At 39.5% G+C, this 20460-nt stretch overlaps 1 long non-coding RNA gene across 1 annotated transcript; it reads left to right on the plus strand.

Moving 5' to 3' along the window:
* The first annotated feature begins 12137 nt into the window (after positions 1-12137).
* LOC132405434 (uncharacterized) lies at positions 12138-18474 on the plus strand. The gene is made up of 4 exons (XR_009515870.1): positions 12138-12217; positions 12348-12466; positions 12802-12882; positions 18148-18474. It is a non-coding gene; the product is annotated as an uncharacterized LOC132405434 (long non-coding RNA).
* Positions 18475-20460: the final 1986 nt, after the last annotated feature.

The raw sequence follows: 20460 nt of genomic DNA on the forward strand, positions 1-20460 counted from the left end.
TGCTAATGACATTATAAAGCATCTTAAAGCACATTGTTTGTTCAAATACCTCAATAAGTAATAAATAATTATTTAAAGAAGAGTAATACATTTTCTAGTATCTTGACCATTTATTTCTCAACCAATGTCGTAACTAATGATTAACTGATTGTTTAGCTTATTCTGCTTTTTGTGGGACCTTGCCCTGTGTAAATTGTCTGTCGTACATCCAACAGCAGTTACAACAGTGAGTTTCTCTTCCTTTCAATAATTTTGCTAGCCATAGAAAATCAAATGCACTTATATTCAGCTGATCATTTGACTTCCCAAGTTAGCAAGCATTTTTTTCCTGTTTGTCTCCTATAATAAAGCAGGATTCTGTATACTAATTGAGGTAGGCTGCTTAATCTTCCAGGCCACAATGAATGATCAGATCCTTTCCAAGATAAATGTATCTTTAATGCATTCCAAATTTCAATAAATACTGCTAGAAACAAGCAATAAACTCTGTGTAGTCCCAATGGAAGTTAATGAACCTTAATTTTTACTTTAAAGTGGTTTCTGCTTGCTTTAATTTTAATGCTATGCAGTTTTTCTGATATGAAGTAAAACTTAAGGTAAGCCTATTTTAATGACTTTGCTTATAATTTAAGCAAAAAATGAAATGTTCCTTTGGACCATGGTGCACCCACAAAACATATTATCACACACACTGCATAAAACTAAATATTACCACAAATAAGTTAATAGAATATAATTCAAAATGCATGTAGTATGCAGCACAGGTAAACAATAAGAGCACAGTGAACAGCTCGCTGTCCTAGTGTTGAGATCTTAATGGTGGAAGGATATTCAGTGGTCTCACAGTCTGAGGGAAGAGGCTTTTACCCATTCTGGCATTCCTCGTCCTGATGCTCCTGTACCTCCTTCCTGACAGTAGTGTGTCAAAGAGAATTGTGGTTTGGGTAGTCGGGATCCTCAACCACACTTCAAGCTGTTTGTATACAATGCTCCCAGTATAGGGGGGAGGGAGACGGTGGTGATATGGGAACACATCAAGAGTTTGAAAATTAAAAATGTTTAAAAAGCTTTCAGGCCAAAGGCTTGGAAAACTGAGAAAAATACTAAATAATGCACAATATCAGAACCTAGAACAGAAACAGGGAAAATTACAGCAGGTGTAAATTTAGGCTTTGTAGAATAACACCAGAGAATGTTCAGAGGTGACAGCAAAGTCATGTGGCCTTAGTTAACCACCCATTGTTAAAATAAATGGTCTAATCTTTAGATTTTGAACTGAATTCAAATTCCACTGCTCCAGTCATAAATCAATATGAGATCAAGGGATTATCAAGAAGCTGAATATTTATGCATTGCAACCTAAACGCAGAAGTCTATGTAAGGCTCAAGGCAAGAGTTGTTCTTTCAGTATTTCACAGCAGGGTGAATGACGATCAAACAGAGAATGCTGCTTCTCCAGCAGGAATTGCAAATCTTGTTTCATTGCTAGCAGCTTGTTCAGAAGTGAGGTCAAACTGCAGTGCCGGTGGAGGGGGTGGGGGGGGGAGTGGAGGAGTGAACAGTAATGCAAAGCTCATAGAAACACCTCAGAAGGCATGTATGATAGGAGAAGGAAGATTTGTTTCACATAGAAGACTAAAATAGAGTAAATTAGAAAATGAGTCATGGAAATATGACAGCCATATTAGTGACCATATGGATTGACCCTGGGGTGTCCAAAAACATCTTTCATTTCTGTAGCTTTGAGGAAATTGATTGGAATACTGCTCCATATGCTGGGCATTTATCTATGTGCATTTTAGCAAGGCAAATTCTGAAGTCCAAGATGACAGACTGCTCAAACAAGTAAAAACCCACTGGATGCAAGGGATATACATCTGCTGATATTCCAGGGACCTGTAGGTTGGACTCTTCTGGGCTCAGTTCTCTTTCTGATCAATTATCAAAGATTTAGATTTGCATTTAAGGAATATGGTTAAAATTTGTGCAAAAATGCAGTTGATAGGGAGATAAACAAATATAAGCTCCTAAAAATATCGATGAATATCCAGTGAAGCAAGTTTCCTTATAACAACTGCAATGAACTTTAGAAAATACCAGATATTTATAATAATTGAATAAAAGCCAGTAAAAATCAATCCACAAAGATCAATCTGAAAGTCAATAGTCTTCTTAAAAAATGTCATTGGGTGGTCCCACCTATGACTAAGCACGTACTGACATGTGCAATAATGGTAACTTCATAATGGCAGTCCTGTCAACATATTAGCTTCACTCACCATTGTCACAATCAGCTGTCTCTCCATTCTTCCAGTGGGAGTCAGCTGCACACATATCAAAATGACATTTGGTGGGATTTGGGTTACAAACACAGACTATTCATCTTATAATCAAAATGCACCAAAAAATCTGATATAGAAACGGATTTTTTTTATCAAGATCTCTCTGTCTTAGTTCAGCTCAAAGAACAGGTGAGCACTTATTCATGCAAAATGTTAAAATAGCAACAGAAAATAAAACCTTTTCTCTTAACTTGCATTTACTTTTGTATATATTTTGCCAAAACAGTTTGGGTGTACATGAATTAATAAATGCTAATGAGAAAAGCAGCATTGATATGTCAATATTTCTGAAGCTGTATTTCTCAAACAGCAATGTCGCTGAATGTAACATATTCTAAACCCATAATTGGCAAAATGTGCAGCTGTGTTCTCAGTTAGCATATGTTTTTCCTTACTCCTTTGCTCCTCAAAGAGATTAAATCTGAATTTGTATGGTACTGATGACAGAATAATCTGTTTGTGACCAAATTCCATTCATTTTCAGTAGTCATAACTCACAACTAAGCATTGTGAGATGGGTCTATTTTGGAATTTCTTACCTTTATCTTAGACTTGTTGATGTGCAGCAGAAGGTAGATTTTCTCAGACCTGATTTTTCCTTCAACTGAAATCTCCCTAGCAACCTCCGGATCTTTTGTTACTTTGGCAGAGAATGCCAATAAATTGATAAGTCCAAAGGCGGTTTCTAACTTACGTGCTTTTTGGCTTAAAAATAAGCAATGAAATTCTGGAAGTCACTTGCTATTGAGTAATGAATAATGTAGTTTTTATATTTCCAGAGCTTAGCTGCACTGAGAAAAAGATCTGACTTAGTGTCAACCTTTTGCAATTGTGATCGAGTGACTGTAGGAACTTGCACAAATTGTTCACATTCTTCTTTCTACAGCAAATGTGTGTAAATAAAGATTGGTTTATTTATTTACAACTTTGTCCTTTATACAGAGATCTTAATGTGTCAGCATATTTCTACTGGTCTGATTTGCCTCTGGGTTTTTTAAAGATCTTAGAACTTATACCAGGAGCTACAAGAATTAGTCCATGGAATGATGCATTGTTAAAGCTTGACAATTTAAAATGCTCCTCTTTTAGGCTGAAACACGGTATTTATCAGCAGTGTGAGTACTAGTGAATTGAAATCTTCATTATTTTGTACCATGAATTAAACAAGGCTAGCAGGTGTTCCTTATTACAATAAGGTCCAGGGAGTTCCCACCATGTTCAATCCAAACTGAAAGCTGTAGAGGGCAGATTGTGATGCCTTTAGATTCATGATAAAAGCAGAAAATAATTGAATAACTGTGCCAGAGAGCCAGTACAACATTGTACTATTCTATGATCTGATGAAATTTATGTCAGTGTTAATAATGGTGCACAGCCATAGAAATGAAGAAAGTAATAGTTCAAGAAAATTAACAGCCTAGAAATTTTATAGCATTGCATGATGTTTATTAATGCTAAACAACATAATTTTGGCAATTGAGTACTTACTGTACTTTTCTTGAGAGTCAGGAAATTGCTTTCCCATTCTCTGAACATATCATATGCTATGTACAGAGGATTAACCAATTAATAACTTAGATGCTTTCATACTTTTGGAATGCTTTTAAATGCATCTAAATGTATTTGATGTATTTGATATCTAAACGAGACCCTTAGATGCAATGTCAGTGTTTGAGTAGCTTATCAGCTGCCCGAGTCCAGGAGGGCACATTCTGGCCCATTATTTGGGAGACAAGATTTTCCCTTGAGGAAACCATGCTGACTTCAGCCTATTTTATCATGTGCCTCTAAGTACCCCGGAATCACGTTCTTAACATTCAACTCCAATATCTTCCCAATCACTAAGGTCAGGCTAAATGGCCCATTATTTCCTTTCTTCTGCCTTCATCCTTTCTTAAAGAATGGAATGATAGTTCTAATTTTCCATTCATCCAGAACCATGCCAGAATCCATTGATTCTTGAAAGATCATTACTAATGACTCCACAATCTCTTCAGCTACCTCTTTCAGAACCCTGGGATATAGTCCATTTGGACCAGGTGGCCTATCTACCTTCAGATCTTTCAACTTCCCAGGCACCTTCTCCCTAGTAATAGCCACTGCACTCACTTCTGCCCCTGATACTCCCAAACTTCCAGCATAATGCTAGTGTCTTCCACAGTGAAGACTGACACAAAATATTTACTCAATTCGTCCACCATTTCCTTGTTCCTCACTATTACCTCCACAGCATCATTTTCAGTGATCCGATATCTACTCTCGCCTTCCTTTTACTCTTCATATATCTGAAAAATCTTTTGGTATCCTCTTTTATATTATTGGCTAGCTTACATTCATATTTCTTCTTTTCCCTCCTTATGGCTTTTTAGTTGTATTCTGTTGGTATTTGAAAGCTTCCCAATCCTCTAACTTCTCACCAATTTTTGTTCTATTATATGCCCTCTCTTTGGCTTTTATGTTGGCTTTCCTTGTCAGCCATGGATGTATCACCCTGCCTTTAAAGATCATCTTCTTCATTGGGATGTAGCTATCCTACACCTTCCAAATTGCTCTCAGAAACTACAGCTATTGTTGCTCTGCCATCATCCCTGCTGGTGTCCCCTTCCAATCAATTTTACCAGGTCCTCTCTCATGCCTCTGTAATTCCCTTTACTCCACTATAATACTGATACATCTGACGTTAGCTTCTCCCACTCGTATTCTATCATATTATGATCACTAAAGGTTCCTTTACCTTATGTTTCCCAATCAAATCTGGTTCATTACACAACACTTATAACCCATAATCTACAGCCTACAGCTGAGCAATGCTATCATGATTAGTTTTTGGGGCATTTATGGTGTTCAGTTACTGATTGGCAACTCCACCACAAACAAGCTCCTGTGCTTTTAAGATTTTCTCATTCTAATGGTTCTTAAATTTCTATCTCTTATTCTCTCAATGACAAAGTTACTTATAAGACATAGGAGTAGAGTAAGGCCATTTGGCCCATTTATATTCCCTCTTCTGCCTTCTCCCCATAACCTTTGACGTCTTTACTAATTAAGTATCTATCAACCTCCACTTTAAATATACCCATTGACTCTGTGTCTAGAACTGCCTATGGCAATGAATTCCAAAGATTCACCATTCTCTGGCTAATTAAATCCCGCCTCATCTCTGCTGTACAGGGATGCCTTGAATTCTAAGGCTGTGCCCTCTGATTTTAGACTTTCCCACTATTGGAAATCCTCTTCACTTCCACTCTATCTAAGACTTTCAATATTTGGCAGGTTTCAATGAGATTTCCTCTTGGTTCAGGTACAGATTGGTAGGACTAGGCAAAAGACCAGGTCAGACAGACTGGAAAGGACCGTTTCTGTGTTGTAGTACTCTGTGACCCTATTTCTTCACAAATTTAAGCACAGAATAAAAGCAGTGGATTGTAATGCTTTGTTATGTTTGTACTAAAAAAAATTACGACCCAAATCAGTTTTTATATCTGAATATTTATAAGAATCTTATTACACTGTTATTTTTTGTAACTTTTTCAATAGTTTTATCATTAACTTCTTATTTAAGTCGAGCTCATAAGTGTTATTTCCTTTACCTAATGAAACTGCCCTATGGCATGATCATCTAAAAGGTCATCTCCATCTTCGCACATCAACTTAACCAATGCTGAGATCTGTCCTTTCTTTCCACAGGATCTGTTCAACAGGTTTCTCCAGCAGCATTTTCTCTTGGGAATATCTTCTACCATGTTTGGAATCAACTTGAGGAATGCTCTGGAAAAGCATAAATTTTACTTGTTAAATCCTTAAACAAAAATCAAATGAAGTGAATAAGACCAAATCATTTAGACATGTCTTAAATTGTGAATATTGAATGCATCCATCAGCACAAGGGTCCACTTAAAAAATACACAATTATTTTGATGTTTTCCAGATAAACTACTCATAACATCAATTTAACTTTATCAATTTTAAATAAAGAGAATGCATGCTAATAAATACAATGGGACATATTAACTGTGATGATAAATGGATTATATATAATTTATAATTCAGTATCTCAACAAGTAACTTTATCTGGGCATGGTATTCTAATAAAGTTGAGTATTAATAATGCAAAGTTAAAACAATTTAATTTCCATTAATTTATATACATAATAGAGGTCAGTAGTTAATTAATGTGCATCCTAACAAGACATTTTAAAAAATTATGTTACATAATTAGTAAAATAATTGGAATATACATAGCAAAAATTTAATATCCTAATAATTAACATATATATTGGAATATTCCTTGTCATGATCCTGACTACTTACAATGTCCACTGTAGTAATTTTACAAAGATTTATTAAATAAGAGAAACCATTAAAGATGAAAGGAACCATTTAACCTCATCCACCCAATGGATATATCTGAACCTAATGGACAATGGTGAAGACATACTTGAATTATTGACCTTTCCCTTCTCTCCATTTCTGATCAGCCTGTATGGATGTTTTTGTACTTCCTGCAGTGTGGAATATTATGGGACAGCCTTCAACATTCCATGCTTTCATATGGTAGGGTTCTGACTAAAAGTCTTTAATTTTGAACTAGTTTCAGTTTGTTCCCAATGTAACACACGTGCTTTCCTGACTGTCATTCTGGGCATCAGGTAACTGTATTTGTGCAGATAGATTAATTTAATGGCTAAGGCTTCTTGATGATGCCTGAATGGTTAGGTGTTCAATTGTAACTTACTTACTGCCTGTTATGCTGATGGTACTTAGGGCAGCAATGAAGGCCCTCCATCTTTCTCTGTCCTTGGCCACACAGAAGTAGAGAGATTCTTCATTGCTGTTTCTTTAACAGTTTTGTTTTACCAGTCAGGGTTGTTAGCCCTGAGCTGAACCCCCAGACATGGAGGGCCGGTGGACCACTCTTAGCCTGGCCCCTTTCCTCTGACCTGCTTGGCACGGGTGACCCTACCAGGAGCCCAAGCAAAAAGCCCTAACTCCAGCCAACATAGCTCTCTCTGGGTCACTGAGGCAGGCACAACTAGGTTGTGGTCCTCTTGACGGATTCAAAAGTAAGTTGTAACTTAAATGTATGCCTTAGTCAGTGAAAAGGAAGTATTGGTGAGAACAAAAAAGTAAGAAACAAGGCAGAGAAATGGGGAGGGGGGCGAGGAGTGGTGAAGGTGGGGAGTAAGTTTTTAACACGTTAATTATGTAAAATCTTATGGACTGCAGATGTGGCAACTTTTTAGGTGCTTGGCAATGCCGGAGGGCTTTAATTTTACGGACTCTTTCTCCACTATAGCAGAGTACAAGGCTTTGACCTTCATTACACCACTACCCCCTGCCAGGGATGATGCAACAGTATATTTCCAGATGAAACTCATTGATTACAAGGCAGGTTAACCCTTATCCTGCTGTGAAATAGGTCTTGCATATTTCATTGTTTCTCCAAATACCTGCCTACAGACCCTGATCTGTCTTTGAAATTGAGTTTGATTTTGCTTTGTTATTTCTCTACTTCCCTATACATATAGAACATAGAATAGTACAATACATTACAGGCCCTTTGGCCCACAATGTTGTGCCGACCCTAAAACCCTGCCTCCCATATAACCCCCCCCACCTTAAATTCCTTCAAATACCTGTCTAGTAGTCTCTTAAACTTCACTAGTGTATCTGCCTCCACCACTGACTCAGGCAGTGCATTCCATGCACCAACCACTCTCTGAGTGAAAAACCTTCCTCTAATATCCCCCTTGAACTTCCCTCCCCTTACCTTAAAGCCATGTCCTCTTGTACTGAGCAGTGGTGCCCTGGGGAAGAGGCACTGGCTATCCACTCTGTCTATTCCTCTTAATATCTTGTACACCTCTATCAAGTCTCCTCTCATCCTCCTTCTCTCCAAAGAGTAAAGCCCTAGCTCCCTTAATCTCTGATCATAATGCATGCTCTCTAAACCAGCATATACATTTGTTCAAAGGTACTAACCAGTTTCAAGTTTTTATAAATGTAATAAATATTCCCAACTGTCTACATTAAAGAGGCTGTACCATTTTTAACAGCCCAACAAATTACATAAATTAAAAAATAATGCACAGTACGCACAAAGTGTTCTGGTCTGACAGCTCTGTGTGGAGATCAAAATAAGTATTCCTAGATAAACATACAAAATAAACTTGTATGTTTATTTTGTATATTGTTGTTGAGGAGGAAATTAATCTACATGTTCCTGGTGGTAACTTGGCCCTTAAGTAATATTTTAGTAGATGCCCACAGTTGTACTTGCTAGATATATACTTTCAATACGTTAATATTTGTAACCATTAAACATCTATGAAATTATGTAATTTAAATACAAAAGAAAAATGGTAGTTATACAGATTTTTTAACTAACTGGGGAGAACTTCTGTTTATATAAAGTTAAATGAAGTTAATATTCAGTTAATTCTGGCAGTGAAACATCAAGGAGGCTTTGTGCTGCAAGATTTACACATTCTTCTTTCATCGGCCAAGCGTCTAGTGCCAGAGCTTTAGTGGAGTCACCAGTCCAGTTTGTGATGAGCTGCTTTCTTTCTTCCATCACCAGTACTTTGAGTCATGTCCACCCCTTTTGTTGAGAATGAAAAACATTGAAATACATATCTAACTAGATTTCTCAGTTTTTTCCTTGAAGGAGTCCATATTTTTTTACCATTTAAAAAATGGGATTCTTCATGCTTGCTCTACTGGGCTCTGGAGATAGCTGTCAAATACCAGCGGCATTCTTATCCTAATGGGAATAGTATGACGGGGAATAACCTTTTGGCTAAAATACTTCACTCATTGTCAACTAGTTGTAGACCATAAGACATAGGAGCAGAATTAGGCTACTTGGCCCATTGAGAGGGCTCATTTCCACGATGACTGAATTATTAGCTGTCTCAACCACATTCTCCCGCCTTCTCCCTGTAACATTCGACACCCTTACTCATCAAGAACCTATCAACCCCACTTTAAATATCCCCAAAGACTTGGATCCAACAGATTCACTGTGGCAGTGAATTCCACAGATTCGCCACCCTCTGCCTGAAGAAATCCTCATCTCTGTTCTTAAGAGGAGTCCTTCTATTCTGAGGCTGTGTCCTCTGGTTTTAGCCTCCCCCACTATAGGAAACATCCTCTCCACATCCACTCTATCTAGGCCTTTCAATATTCGATAGATTTCATTGGACCCCCCCCCCCCACCGCCAAACTCCAGTGAGTACAAACCCAGAGACATCAAATGCTCTTCATACGTTTATCCTTTCATTGCCGGCATAATTCTCATGAACCTCCTCTGGATCCTCTCTAATGCCAGTAAATCTTTTAATAGATAAGGGGCACAGAACTGTTCACAATATTCCAAATGCTGTCTGATTAATGCCTTATAAAGCCTCAGCATTACATTCTTGCTTTTCTATTAAAGAACTCTCAAAATGAATGATATCAATGCATTTGCCTTCTTTACCACTGACTCAACTAGCAAGTTAACCTTTAGAGAATCCTGCTTGAGGACCCTTAAGTCCCTTTTGCTCCTCTGATTCTTGTCCAGTGAATGTAGTGAACTCCTTCATCAACCTCTGTCAGGGTCCGGTCTGGTCCGGAATCTGCGTTCCGAGTCTCGATCCAGACCGAGGGCTCCGGGCTCCGGGTCCTGCAGTTGTCCCTCCCGTCACCTGTGAACTAGTTAGGATCCTCCTGGCTCAAGGAGGCACACCTGTGACTCATTGAGCTGCAGGTGTTTATAAGGGGCCTTGGGACTGGGACCAGGCAGGTGGTCATTTTGTTCTGTAACCTGTTCTGCCCTGCTCGGAATCCTGCTCTGCCTTGGTTGCTGGACTGTTCTGTATATGCTCTATCCGGTTGGTCTTGTTCCCCTGCTTCTCTCCTGTGTGATGGTCCCGCGGTTCCACCTTATTCTTCTTGCTTGCGCTGCCACACTGTCGGTTGCCTTTCCCAATTCACCGGTGTATCACGGTAGTCCTGCTGTTCACCCTGGACCCAGCGTCCTACCCATTGCTTCCGTTGGGCAGGTCCGGCCGGACTGCCGCTGCCCGGTGGCGGTTCTGCCCCCTCCTACCTGTTGCTTCTGTCGGGCAGTTCCGGCCGGACTGCTGCTGCCCGGTGGCGGTTCTGCCCCCTCCTACCCATTGCTTCCGTTGGGCAGCTCCGGCCGGACTGCCGCTGCCCGGCAGGGGTTCTGCCTTTTCCACCTATTGCTCCCTAAGGGTTGTGCCCCGCACCTGCCTAGGTGTCCACAACTGGTCCAGGCCTCTATGTTTTCCGCCTGGGAGGCGGCCCTACCCAGGATCCAAGCAGCCCGCCCTAAGGACTCCTACCTTTTCCTCCCCTCGTGTCCCACGGGTTGTGCCCTGCACCTGCCCAGGTGTCCACGTCTGGCCCAGGCTTCTGTGTTCCCGCCTGGGAGGCGGCCCTGCCCGGGATCCCTGCGGCCCTCCATAAGGAATCTGCCTGCCTGCCCCAAACTGTGGGACCTACCTGCCTGCCTGCCTGAACTCCAGGAGCCCGCTCCACTCTGCCTGCCTGACACTCTATCTACCTGAACTCCAGCTCTACCCTTAAATGCCATGGCATCCCCATCCTGACCTCCCCCTCGTACTTCAGTGTCTGCGTCCTGCGTTTGGGTCCATCCGGCCCCCGTTCCTGACAACCACTCATTTACCTGTATACAAAATTCTTACTGTATTATTTCCTCCTTAAAAAAAATCACTAAAACAAATAACAAAGTTGATTTTCCAGTTTTTGTTTTTTATTTGCAAAATTAGTCTACCTGAAAAGACTTTAAATCAGGGGCCCCTAACCTTATTTATGCCATTGACCAATACAATTAAGCTAGGGGTCCGTGGACCTGAGGTTGGGAACCCCTGCCTTAAATCTATAGCTAGTGGATTAGTTGTTTACATAAACATGAGAGCTTAAGAGAAGACATATGGCATAATTACCTGAATTATTCAAGGCACTGAGTTCAAGACTAAGTAAGTTATTTATATTTTTTTAACTTAGACATACAGCTTGATAGCAAACCATTCTAGCACCAACCAATTGCACCCACGTGACTAAATGACCTACTAACCTGTATATCTTTGGAATGTGGGAGGAAACCGGAGCACCCAGAGGAAACCCACACAGTCTCAGGGAGAAAGTACAAAATGATCTTGGATGTAGATAAGGTAGACAGAAAGGAACCATTCCATTGGTGGAAATGGCCAAAAATTGGTGCACATAAATGGAAGGTAAAGAGCAAAAGTGATGAAGATTTATTTTTCAAGCAATAAGTAACTAAGGTCTGGAATGGACTTCTGGGGTTTGTGAAAACAGACTTAACGGTGGAATTCAAAACAAAATTGAATAATACATGAAAAGCAAATAAAAATATGAAAGTCTTTGTGAGAGGAGTGGAACTAATTGGATTGCTCATGCAAAGAATATGCATAGACCTATTGGACCAAATGTCTTCTACTGTACTTGAACTGGTAACTATAAATTAATGTATGTTTCATATATATATATGAGATTTTCCTATCACATTTAATGGCATTGACATCTCCAAATCCATTACCGTAAAAATTCCTATTCTTGTTGACCGGAAACTCAAGTGAGTCAGGCATGTGTCTCCCATGACTACTAACAGTTTTGAGGCTGCAGTCCTGACTCCCCAAAATCTCTTTATCATTAAGACATTGTACTGGTTAACCATCCAACCCTCATAGAATATTCTCTCTTTACATGATTTCTCCGGTAGTAATGTGTGTAAGCTACTGGGAAGATAGTAGCCAATTGCCAAGTGTTTGATTCTATAACAGAACCTCGCAAACCAGATCCAGAAGGACAGATGCATAGAAGTAAGTTCACCTCCTAGCTCTCCAAAAATCTCACATTAATACATTTGGAGATATATTACTCAACCATTATGATTTTCATTGTTCAACATCTTAGAAGTCCATACCTTACAAATTATGGATGTATCTTCAGCAGATGGAGTGATGTGGTTAAGAAAAATCCTTACACTATCTACTTAAGGATAATAAGGGTTGAACAACAACAGAAGACAACTCAAAAAGCAATAGGGAGAGAAAAGATGAAATATAAAGGTAAGTCAGCCAATAATATAAGAGATGCCACCAACGGTTTTTTTCAGATATATAGCAGAAAGAGTAAAAGAGAGGTGAGAAGGCACTTGGGAAGCTGAAAGGTCTGAAGGTAGATAAGTCACCTGGACCAGATGCGCCAAACCACAAAGTTCCTTAAGAGGGTTCTGATGGAAAGGCAAAGCAGACTCGATAAACCGAATGGCCCAATTCTGCTGCTTGGTTTTATGTTGTATAATAAATAGTGGCTTATTCAGCAACATCTGCATTCTAATAATTTTCTTTTTAAAGACTACAAAGCTTGGCATTTTAAAATTAACTTTGAATTGATTTTACAGATCTCAGCAACAGCAAATCATTCTTTCATCTTGTATTACTGCAATTATCTGGGAGGGAAGCTGGAATCAGCTTTGTCTGAGGTATGAATCATTTTTTTCTTTCAAAGTGGCAAATTACAACAGGAATGTTAAGTCTCTGCATAATGATCCCATCCTCCATTAGTTTAAGTTTATAATTAAACTAATTTGCTTACTTGCATTTCACTACACAGCAGGCTCCTTCCAGATTGAATACAAAGAGCAAGATGCTTGGCACTACATGAATACATATTTTGTATATATCTTTGGTTATTTATTATTGCTAAATGCTCTCTTATCTATTTGTATATAAAGCTAACTTTATTTTGAGGCATGCCATTTATATAGTATGTTCTTTCACCAACAACATTCCAGCTCAACCAGAGTTCAGGTAACTTGGAAGACTTATGCCATTTGATCTGACTGGCAATAAAATTCACAACCAATGCAAAGACAAAAATCAACAAAAGGAAATGAGACCATGAAAAACTTGGTGCAAGAGCTATCCCATTGAATTCTGCTCCTTTATTCAATAAAATCATGGCATAAATCTACCTCTCACAATGTGCTGTACCTTTTCTTTCAAATTGATCCATGGGACACTACCTTTCCAAAATCGCTCTCCAGGAGGTAGTGACAGTGGGAATGCAGCTTAAAATGTTGCATTCGTGCGTTGATGGAGACAGTAATCCAAGGCTTATTGATTTTGCATCTGTCATTTTACTCTGTTGCTATATTCCATATGGAGTCCAATGCTGAGACCCAGATTATCCAGCATTGTACTGGGGAATTCACCATTCAGATTCTAAACTAGATCAGACCTGGTGTTGATGCTGGAAGGTCAATGGCTTCAATGAGTGTGACATGCCTGTTGATCGGGATATGTTTCACTTTTTTATTTTGAAAAGTGTTTTTAGTTTTCTCTTTTACATAATTTTTCATCTTACAACATTTAAAACTTAACTTTCAAATTTCCAGAGGCATTTTTAACTGTTAGTATGCCTCGCAGGACTAAGCTCCACCTATAACTTTGCCTTCTATAAAACCTGTCAGAGGGAACAGAGCTCAGCATTATACCACCACTGTCTGGACCTTGTAACTATCTCTAGTTCATGGAGGGTCACAGAGATCAGATTCCCACATCAGGCTCAAGCATGCAGAGATCACAAGTTGTGACACTAGGTAGTAGTTGGTGTACAATGTGATTTGACTCAGAATGTTTTTTCAAATCCAAACATGGTGTCTTGGAGGGATGTTTGCATTTTCCTGCACCTGGTTAGACTTGTAGCATCCTTAAGATTTTTCCACACTGTAACATCACCCTCTTCTACCTCATTTGTGACCTCCAGATTTGACCATTCTATCCTCTAGAAACTTGAGGTCATTCCAACTTTGCTGTCTAAATTCTAACTATTTGATGCACCATCAATAACTCTTGGAGACAGAAGGCGAAAGATAGGCTTTTATTAGCAGCAAAAGTGACCACAACATCTTGGAGACTGAGGGAGGAGCAGTGCCTCCAATCGCCTTTATACAGGGGACTGTGGGTGGAGCCACATGAGCAGTCAGCAAAGGGGTGTATCCAGACAGGTATACACATAGTTTACCACACTATTACCCCCAGTTTTCACTAAATCACATAGGATCTCCAATGTACTTTGGATAATGCTAGTGTTCTGACACAATCAACTTAAAGTAATATTTACAAGGCACTAGAGTTGGCAACAAAAGTATCCTAATGCTAATAGCAGGGAATCAGCAACACCACTACTTGTAGCAATGCCATTGCATCATCCCAAACACAAGAAAATCTGCAGACGCTGGAGATCCAAGGCAAACCACACAAAATGCTGGGGGAACTCAGTGGGTCAGGCAGCATCTATGGAAATAAACAATAGATGTTTTGGGGTCTTGGCTTCCTCCAGCATTTTATGTTGGAGGACTTAACTGACTTCCTCCAGCATTTTATGTGTCATTGCATCAATTGACCATTTAACTTTAGCATAAATATATACAATTTAATTACAGACTTCCAATTGAGCATCACCTCTGATTTAAATTGACCTCTCGAAGCTCAAAATCCTTTGGGACCCTGCCTTTTCAACCACTGTAATCACCCTAACCAGCAACCTTCCAAGATTTTAATTGACACCCAGTACTACTGAATTTTGAGCACTCTGGCATTGCTCACCAAGCTGCCAAGGCCCTAATCTCTGGAATTCTTTTTTTTAATTGATTGTTTCTTTCTTGCTCTAACCACCTTTAGCAAGATCAGTGCATCTCAGGACGTGGCCCTTCAGCCCACAATGTCCCACCAAACAAATTAAATCAATAATCTAATGCCTACACAATGTCCATATCCTTCCATTTCTTGTACTAAGCGAGAGCCTCTATTGTATTTGCCTCAACACCATCCCTAGCAACACGTTCTAGGCATGCACCACTCTCTTTGTAGAAAACTTGTCACTGGCAGGAAAGCTGTTTCCTGGCATTTCAACCCAGGGAATATATACCAACTGTCTACTCTACCTATGCCTCTCATATTCTTATAAAGTCAATTAGATCTCTCCTCAGCCTCCACAGCTCCACAGAAAACAACCCAAATCTGTCCAACCTGCACGTTCACACTTAAGAAGCTTGTCCTTAACAGTGTACTGTCCCTTTTCATTTGATCTCTCAAAGTGCAACACTTCACATTTGGTTGGGTTAAACTTCATCTGCCATTTCTTCACCCATAACTGCAACTGATCTATATCCCACTATATCCTTTATAAGTCTTCTACACTATCCACAACACCCCAAATCTTCTTTGTATCAACCCACCCATCCATGTTTTCATCCAGGTAACATAGATGTAAAACAAAAAGTGTAGATGGTCCCAGTATAAATCCCTGGAGAGCTCCTCTAGTCACGGACCTCCAGCCAGAATGTCTTCTGGTCTTCTATGGAGAAGCCAATTCTGAATCCAAGCTGTCAATTTACTATAAATCCCATGCATCTCAACCTTTCCCATGAGAAAACGTGTCAAACACCATACTAAGATCCATTTAGGCAGCATGATTTCCTCAATCACTTTGGTCACTACCTTGAAAAACTTGATCAAGCTAATAAGATATGATTTTCCTCATGCATGGCTATGCCCATTGTCCCTGTGGGGCCATGGTTTCCTAATTACTCATACATCATATCCCTAAGAATCTTCATCTGTTCCTTCCCTACCACTATATGAGACATCTTGGTCTATAGTTTACAGGATTATTTTTATTCCCCTTCTTGGATAATAATCAGCTATTCACTAGTCCTCCAGGACCTTGCCATGTGGCCAGAGAAATATTGGTCAAGATATCGGTCAAGGCCAAAGCAATCTCATCTCTTGCCTCTCTTAATAAACTAGATTAGAGTGATAGCTGTGTGGAATGAGCTTCCTGTAGAAGTAGTAGAGGCCAGTTCAGTTGTGTCATTTAAGGTAAAATTGGATAGGTATATGGACAGGAAAGGAGTGGAGGGTTATGGGCTGAGTGCGGGTAGGTGGGACTAGGTGAGATTAAGGGTTCGGCATGGACTAGGAGGGCCAAGATGGCCTGTTTCCGTGCTGTGATTGTTATATGGTTATATGGTTATATTATATCTTGTCAGACTCTGGGGATTTATCCACTTTAATGTTCTTTAAAGACCCAGCACTACCTCTTTCTTTATATTGGAATGCCCTAGCAAATTTGCATACTCCTCACTGATCTTCCTATCTTCCATCTCCTTCTCCTTGGTAAATACTGAAGCAAAGCACTCATTTAGAACATCACCCCACATCTATCAAACACATTTTCTCTCCTTTAACTTTGAGTGGTCTTATCCACTCCGTAGTTATTGTCTTGCTCCTGACGTACATAAAATGTCATAAAATGACATAAAATGTCTTGAAATTTTCTTCAATCTTACTTGCCTAGGACTCCCTATAGCCTCTTTTGGCTTTCCTAATTCCCTTCTTCAGTTCTTTTCTGACTTTGTCAAAGGCAAATAACCTTTGTTAATCCTCATCCTTGCCAATTGCTTACAATTTCTCCGGTTAAGATGCAACTTGATTTGCATTCTTCTGTTGATTATCCAGAACAACACACTTACCAAAGGGAGAGCTTCTGATCTGTCCACCTAGCTGACCTGCTACGTCAACAATCTGTATGTCAATGAACTTGTCCTTTATTGTGCACTATTTATTCATGTTGTTATTTAGTCATTTTGTGTATTTGAACTATACTGATGCCGCAAAAGAAATATTTCATGGCATAAAATTGATGTTAATAAAACTGATTTTGATTCTCAGCAGAGTCCAAAATAATTTGTTAGAGAGGTGTGCAGCACTCCAACAGGTAATCTAATTTGATTGTGGTTAGCCTTGTAAGTAGGGTTACTTCTGAGAAATCAACATGCTCAAAACCTGCTTTTTCCATGCAGAATCAACTACTAACCTTTCTAGACCAGTAAAAATAGCAAGATAGTGTTCATTGATTGTTCAGAAATCTGATGGTGGAGGGGAATTTTTGAGTGTGGGTCTTCAGGCTTTTGTACATCTTGTATAAGATGATGAGAGGCATTGATTGTGTGGATATTCAGAGGCTTTTTCCCAGGGCTGAAATGGTTGCCACAATAGGACATAGGTTTAAGGTGCTGGGGAGTAGTTACAGAGGAGATGTCAGGGGTAAGTTTTTTACTCGGAGAGGGGTGAGTGGATGGAATGGGCTGCCAGCAAAGGTATTGAAGGTGGATATGATAGAGTCTTTTAAGAGACTTTTGAATAGGTACATGGAGCTTAGAAAAATAGAGGGCTACGGGTAAGCCTAATAATTTCTAAGGTAGGGCCATGTTCGGCACAACTTTGTGGGCCAAAGAGCCTGTATTATGCTGTAGGTTTTCTATGTTTCTATCCTCCTGATAGTAATAATAAAAAGATGGTGAGAGTCCTTATTGGGAGATGCCACCATTTTGAGGCACTGTCTTTTGAAGATTTCCTGGATGATGTGCAACACTGTGCCTGTGGTGGAGTTGTTTGAATAAAATGATCACAATCACAGTGAGGACAACATTTTTCTCAACACTTAAATACATTGCAACAAGCAAACTTGACTTCCCACGGGGATTTGTAGTATTTTCTCTTGCTTCTTGTTGGGTAACGTAGATGTGGAACAGAGGCACTAGAAGCAATTCAGACACCTGCAAAAATCTCTGCCTGAAATGTTGACTCATTTCCATAGATGCTGCCTAACCTGTTTAGTTCCTCCAGCATTTTGTGTGTGTCAACCCGAAATAATGACTCCCCTTCATATCTGCTTCTAGTTTCCTTGCAAATAACAGCTCTTGAACCATGGTTTCATCTTTTATGAAGTGAACATAACCAAGAAGCAAAGATTTGTTGACTGGCATATTTGACTCATCCAACTGCAGAAAAACTTCTGTTGTCCTAAGTATGTATGTTGCACAATGTGTCTTCCACATTTTTAGCAATTTCATCTCTTCGTCTTTGAACAGAGTTATTGCTGAGCAGAATCTCTTTAATTATTTGGTTTGGTAACGTATGCAAAACTATACTCAGAATCTCCCTTACTGCTGGCACAATCAGTTCTCCTCCAATTGTATGAAGCTTTCCAGATTTAGCAATAAGCAATAAAATGTTGTATGAGACACACAAGCCAACACTGTTTTGTTGTGAAGTGCTGCTTTCAAGTGTTTTCCATTTCTGGACATTTTCATGAAGTGACTGAAAATAAGCCGAGTTCTTGTTTGCTTTATCAGAGTGCATTCTCTTCAAGTGTTCAAGGGGTTTGGATGATTTAATTTCCTCATTTGAAAAAACTGTTTTCAGACAACAGACAGGTTGGCTGATGTTAGTTGTTTGGTGCTGGTATAAATCCACATTTCAGATACTCCACACTATACCGTCTTACACATCTTTGTTTGGACTGCTTCTGCCACTTTTGCTATGGATTAGTGACCACGGTCAATTGCCTATTGTTTAAATCCAACCTCAAGTGTTGTGATTAATAAAGGGGAAAATTCTGACATCATCATAGCTCAGGCAAGATCTTACGCTCAGACTGAAGGTACGTAAGATTGGGTGGCGATATCTCAGTTGTGTCATTGGCTTGAGAAATGCAATCAAGACCATTCAAAAGGTCAGATTCTGAAAATTACCCCATTGAATGTCATACACTAATTCACAGGAATTGTGGTCACTGCATGATTACAGTATGAGAATTGTACTACCCAACACTGTACTACAGTAGTGAACAGCGCAGAAATGACATGATTTATTAAATCCAGATTTCTCATGATATGCAAAATACAGAAGTGTCATATTGCTTTTTAACAACTAAAGTTCAGTTCAAGCAAAGTCTAAGAGAATGATGGGTTAGCAAGAGATGAGGTGATTACCTGATCATTGTTATCAATTATGCAGCACTGAGGATCATAATGCTTATAATAAGTAATTAATTTCTTAAATTAAGCCTGTAATTCCCCAGCGGCCCCCTTGCTATCAAGTGCCTGAACACCAGCCGCTTTATCTTTATCACACCCCTAGAAATTCACATTGCACCCAAGGGAGCAATATCACACACTTTGGGAAAAACTATTCTAAATGAGTTTTAGATAAAATTCAGAGGAATATTTTCTGACTGTAGCTGATCCCATTTAAGTATAATGAAAATACTGCCTTGTTTGACATGCTATTTTTAATACACATATTAGCCCAAGGTTTCTCTATAGCAACTTGAAGTAGAAAAGTACACCCTTTATTTCATAATTATACATATTACAAAGTTATGACAGAACCATCAGAACCCCCATGCTTCAGATACCATCAAAGAACTGCTGTGTGGGCTGTAGGGACAAGACTGGCATATTGAAAAGAATAATGCAAGGTGCCTGTTATGAGATGATATAAGTGAGTTGCAGTGACTGGAAAGAATGAAGCAAAGGGTATCAATTGGATAAAGACAGGAGTAAGTAAGTATTTATGCATGTACATATCTGTCTATATATTTAGAAAGACAGTACAGAACAGGCGTTTTTGGCCCAACGAACTGCACCGCCCAGTAAACCACCTATCTAACCCTGGCCTAATCACAGGACAATTTACAATGATCAATAAACCTCCTGACCATAAAGTCTTTGGACTGTGCGAAGAAACCGGAGCACCCGGAGGAAACACTTGCGGTCACGGGGAGAGCATACAAGCTCCTTACAGACAGCGGTGGGAATTGAACTCCAGTCACTGGCTCTGTAAAGCATTACACTAACCACTATTCCACCAAGCTACACTGTAAGAAGATAAAAAGAGTCCAGGAAGTACATGGCCCATTAGGCTTTTGAGTAAACAATTTTCAAAATCCTTATGACTGCAAAACAAAAACATTCCCTCACTGAACATACAGTATTTACATATTGTGGCGAGCATTTGGTCCATAACGATAGACAAGGAAGCACAACAACTGCTTTATTGTGATAAACACAAAACAGACCGGGCACTGTGACCCAGAGAGTGCACCCAACCAGTCTCAGACAGACGGGGGAGGTGACCATTACACGCCCTAGTTACAGTTAGGGTGACCCACAAGTACACAAGCGAATAACTGTGTAGCCAAAGCTAAA

This window comes from Hypanus sabinus, chromosome 2 (genome assembly GCF_030144855.1).
Source record: "Hypanus sabinus isolate sHypSab1 chromosome 2, sHypSab1.hap1, whole genome shotgun sequence".
Classification (NCBI taxonomy): Eukaryota; Metazoa; Chordata; class Chondrichthyes; order Myliobatiformes; family Dasyatidae; genus Hypanus; species Hypanus sabinus.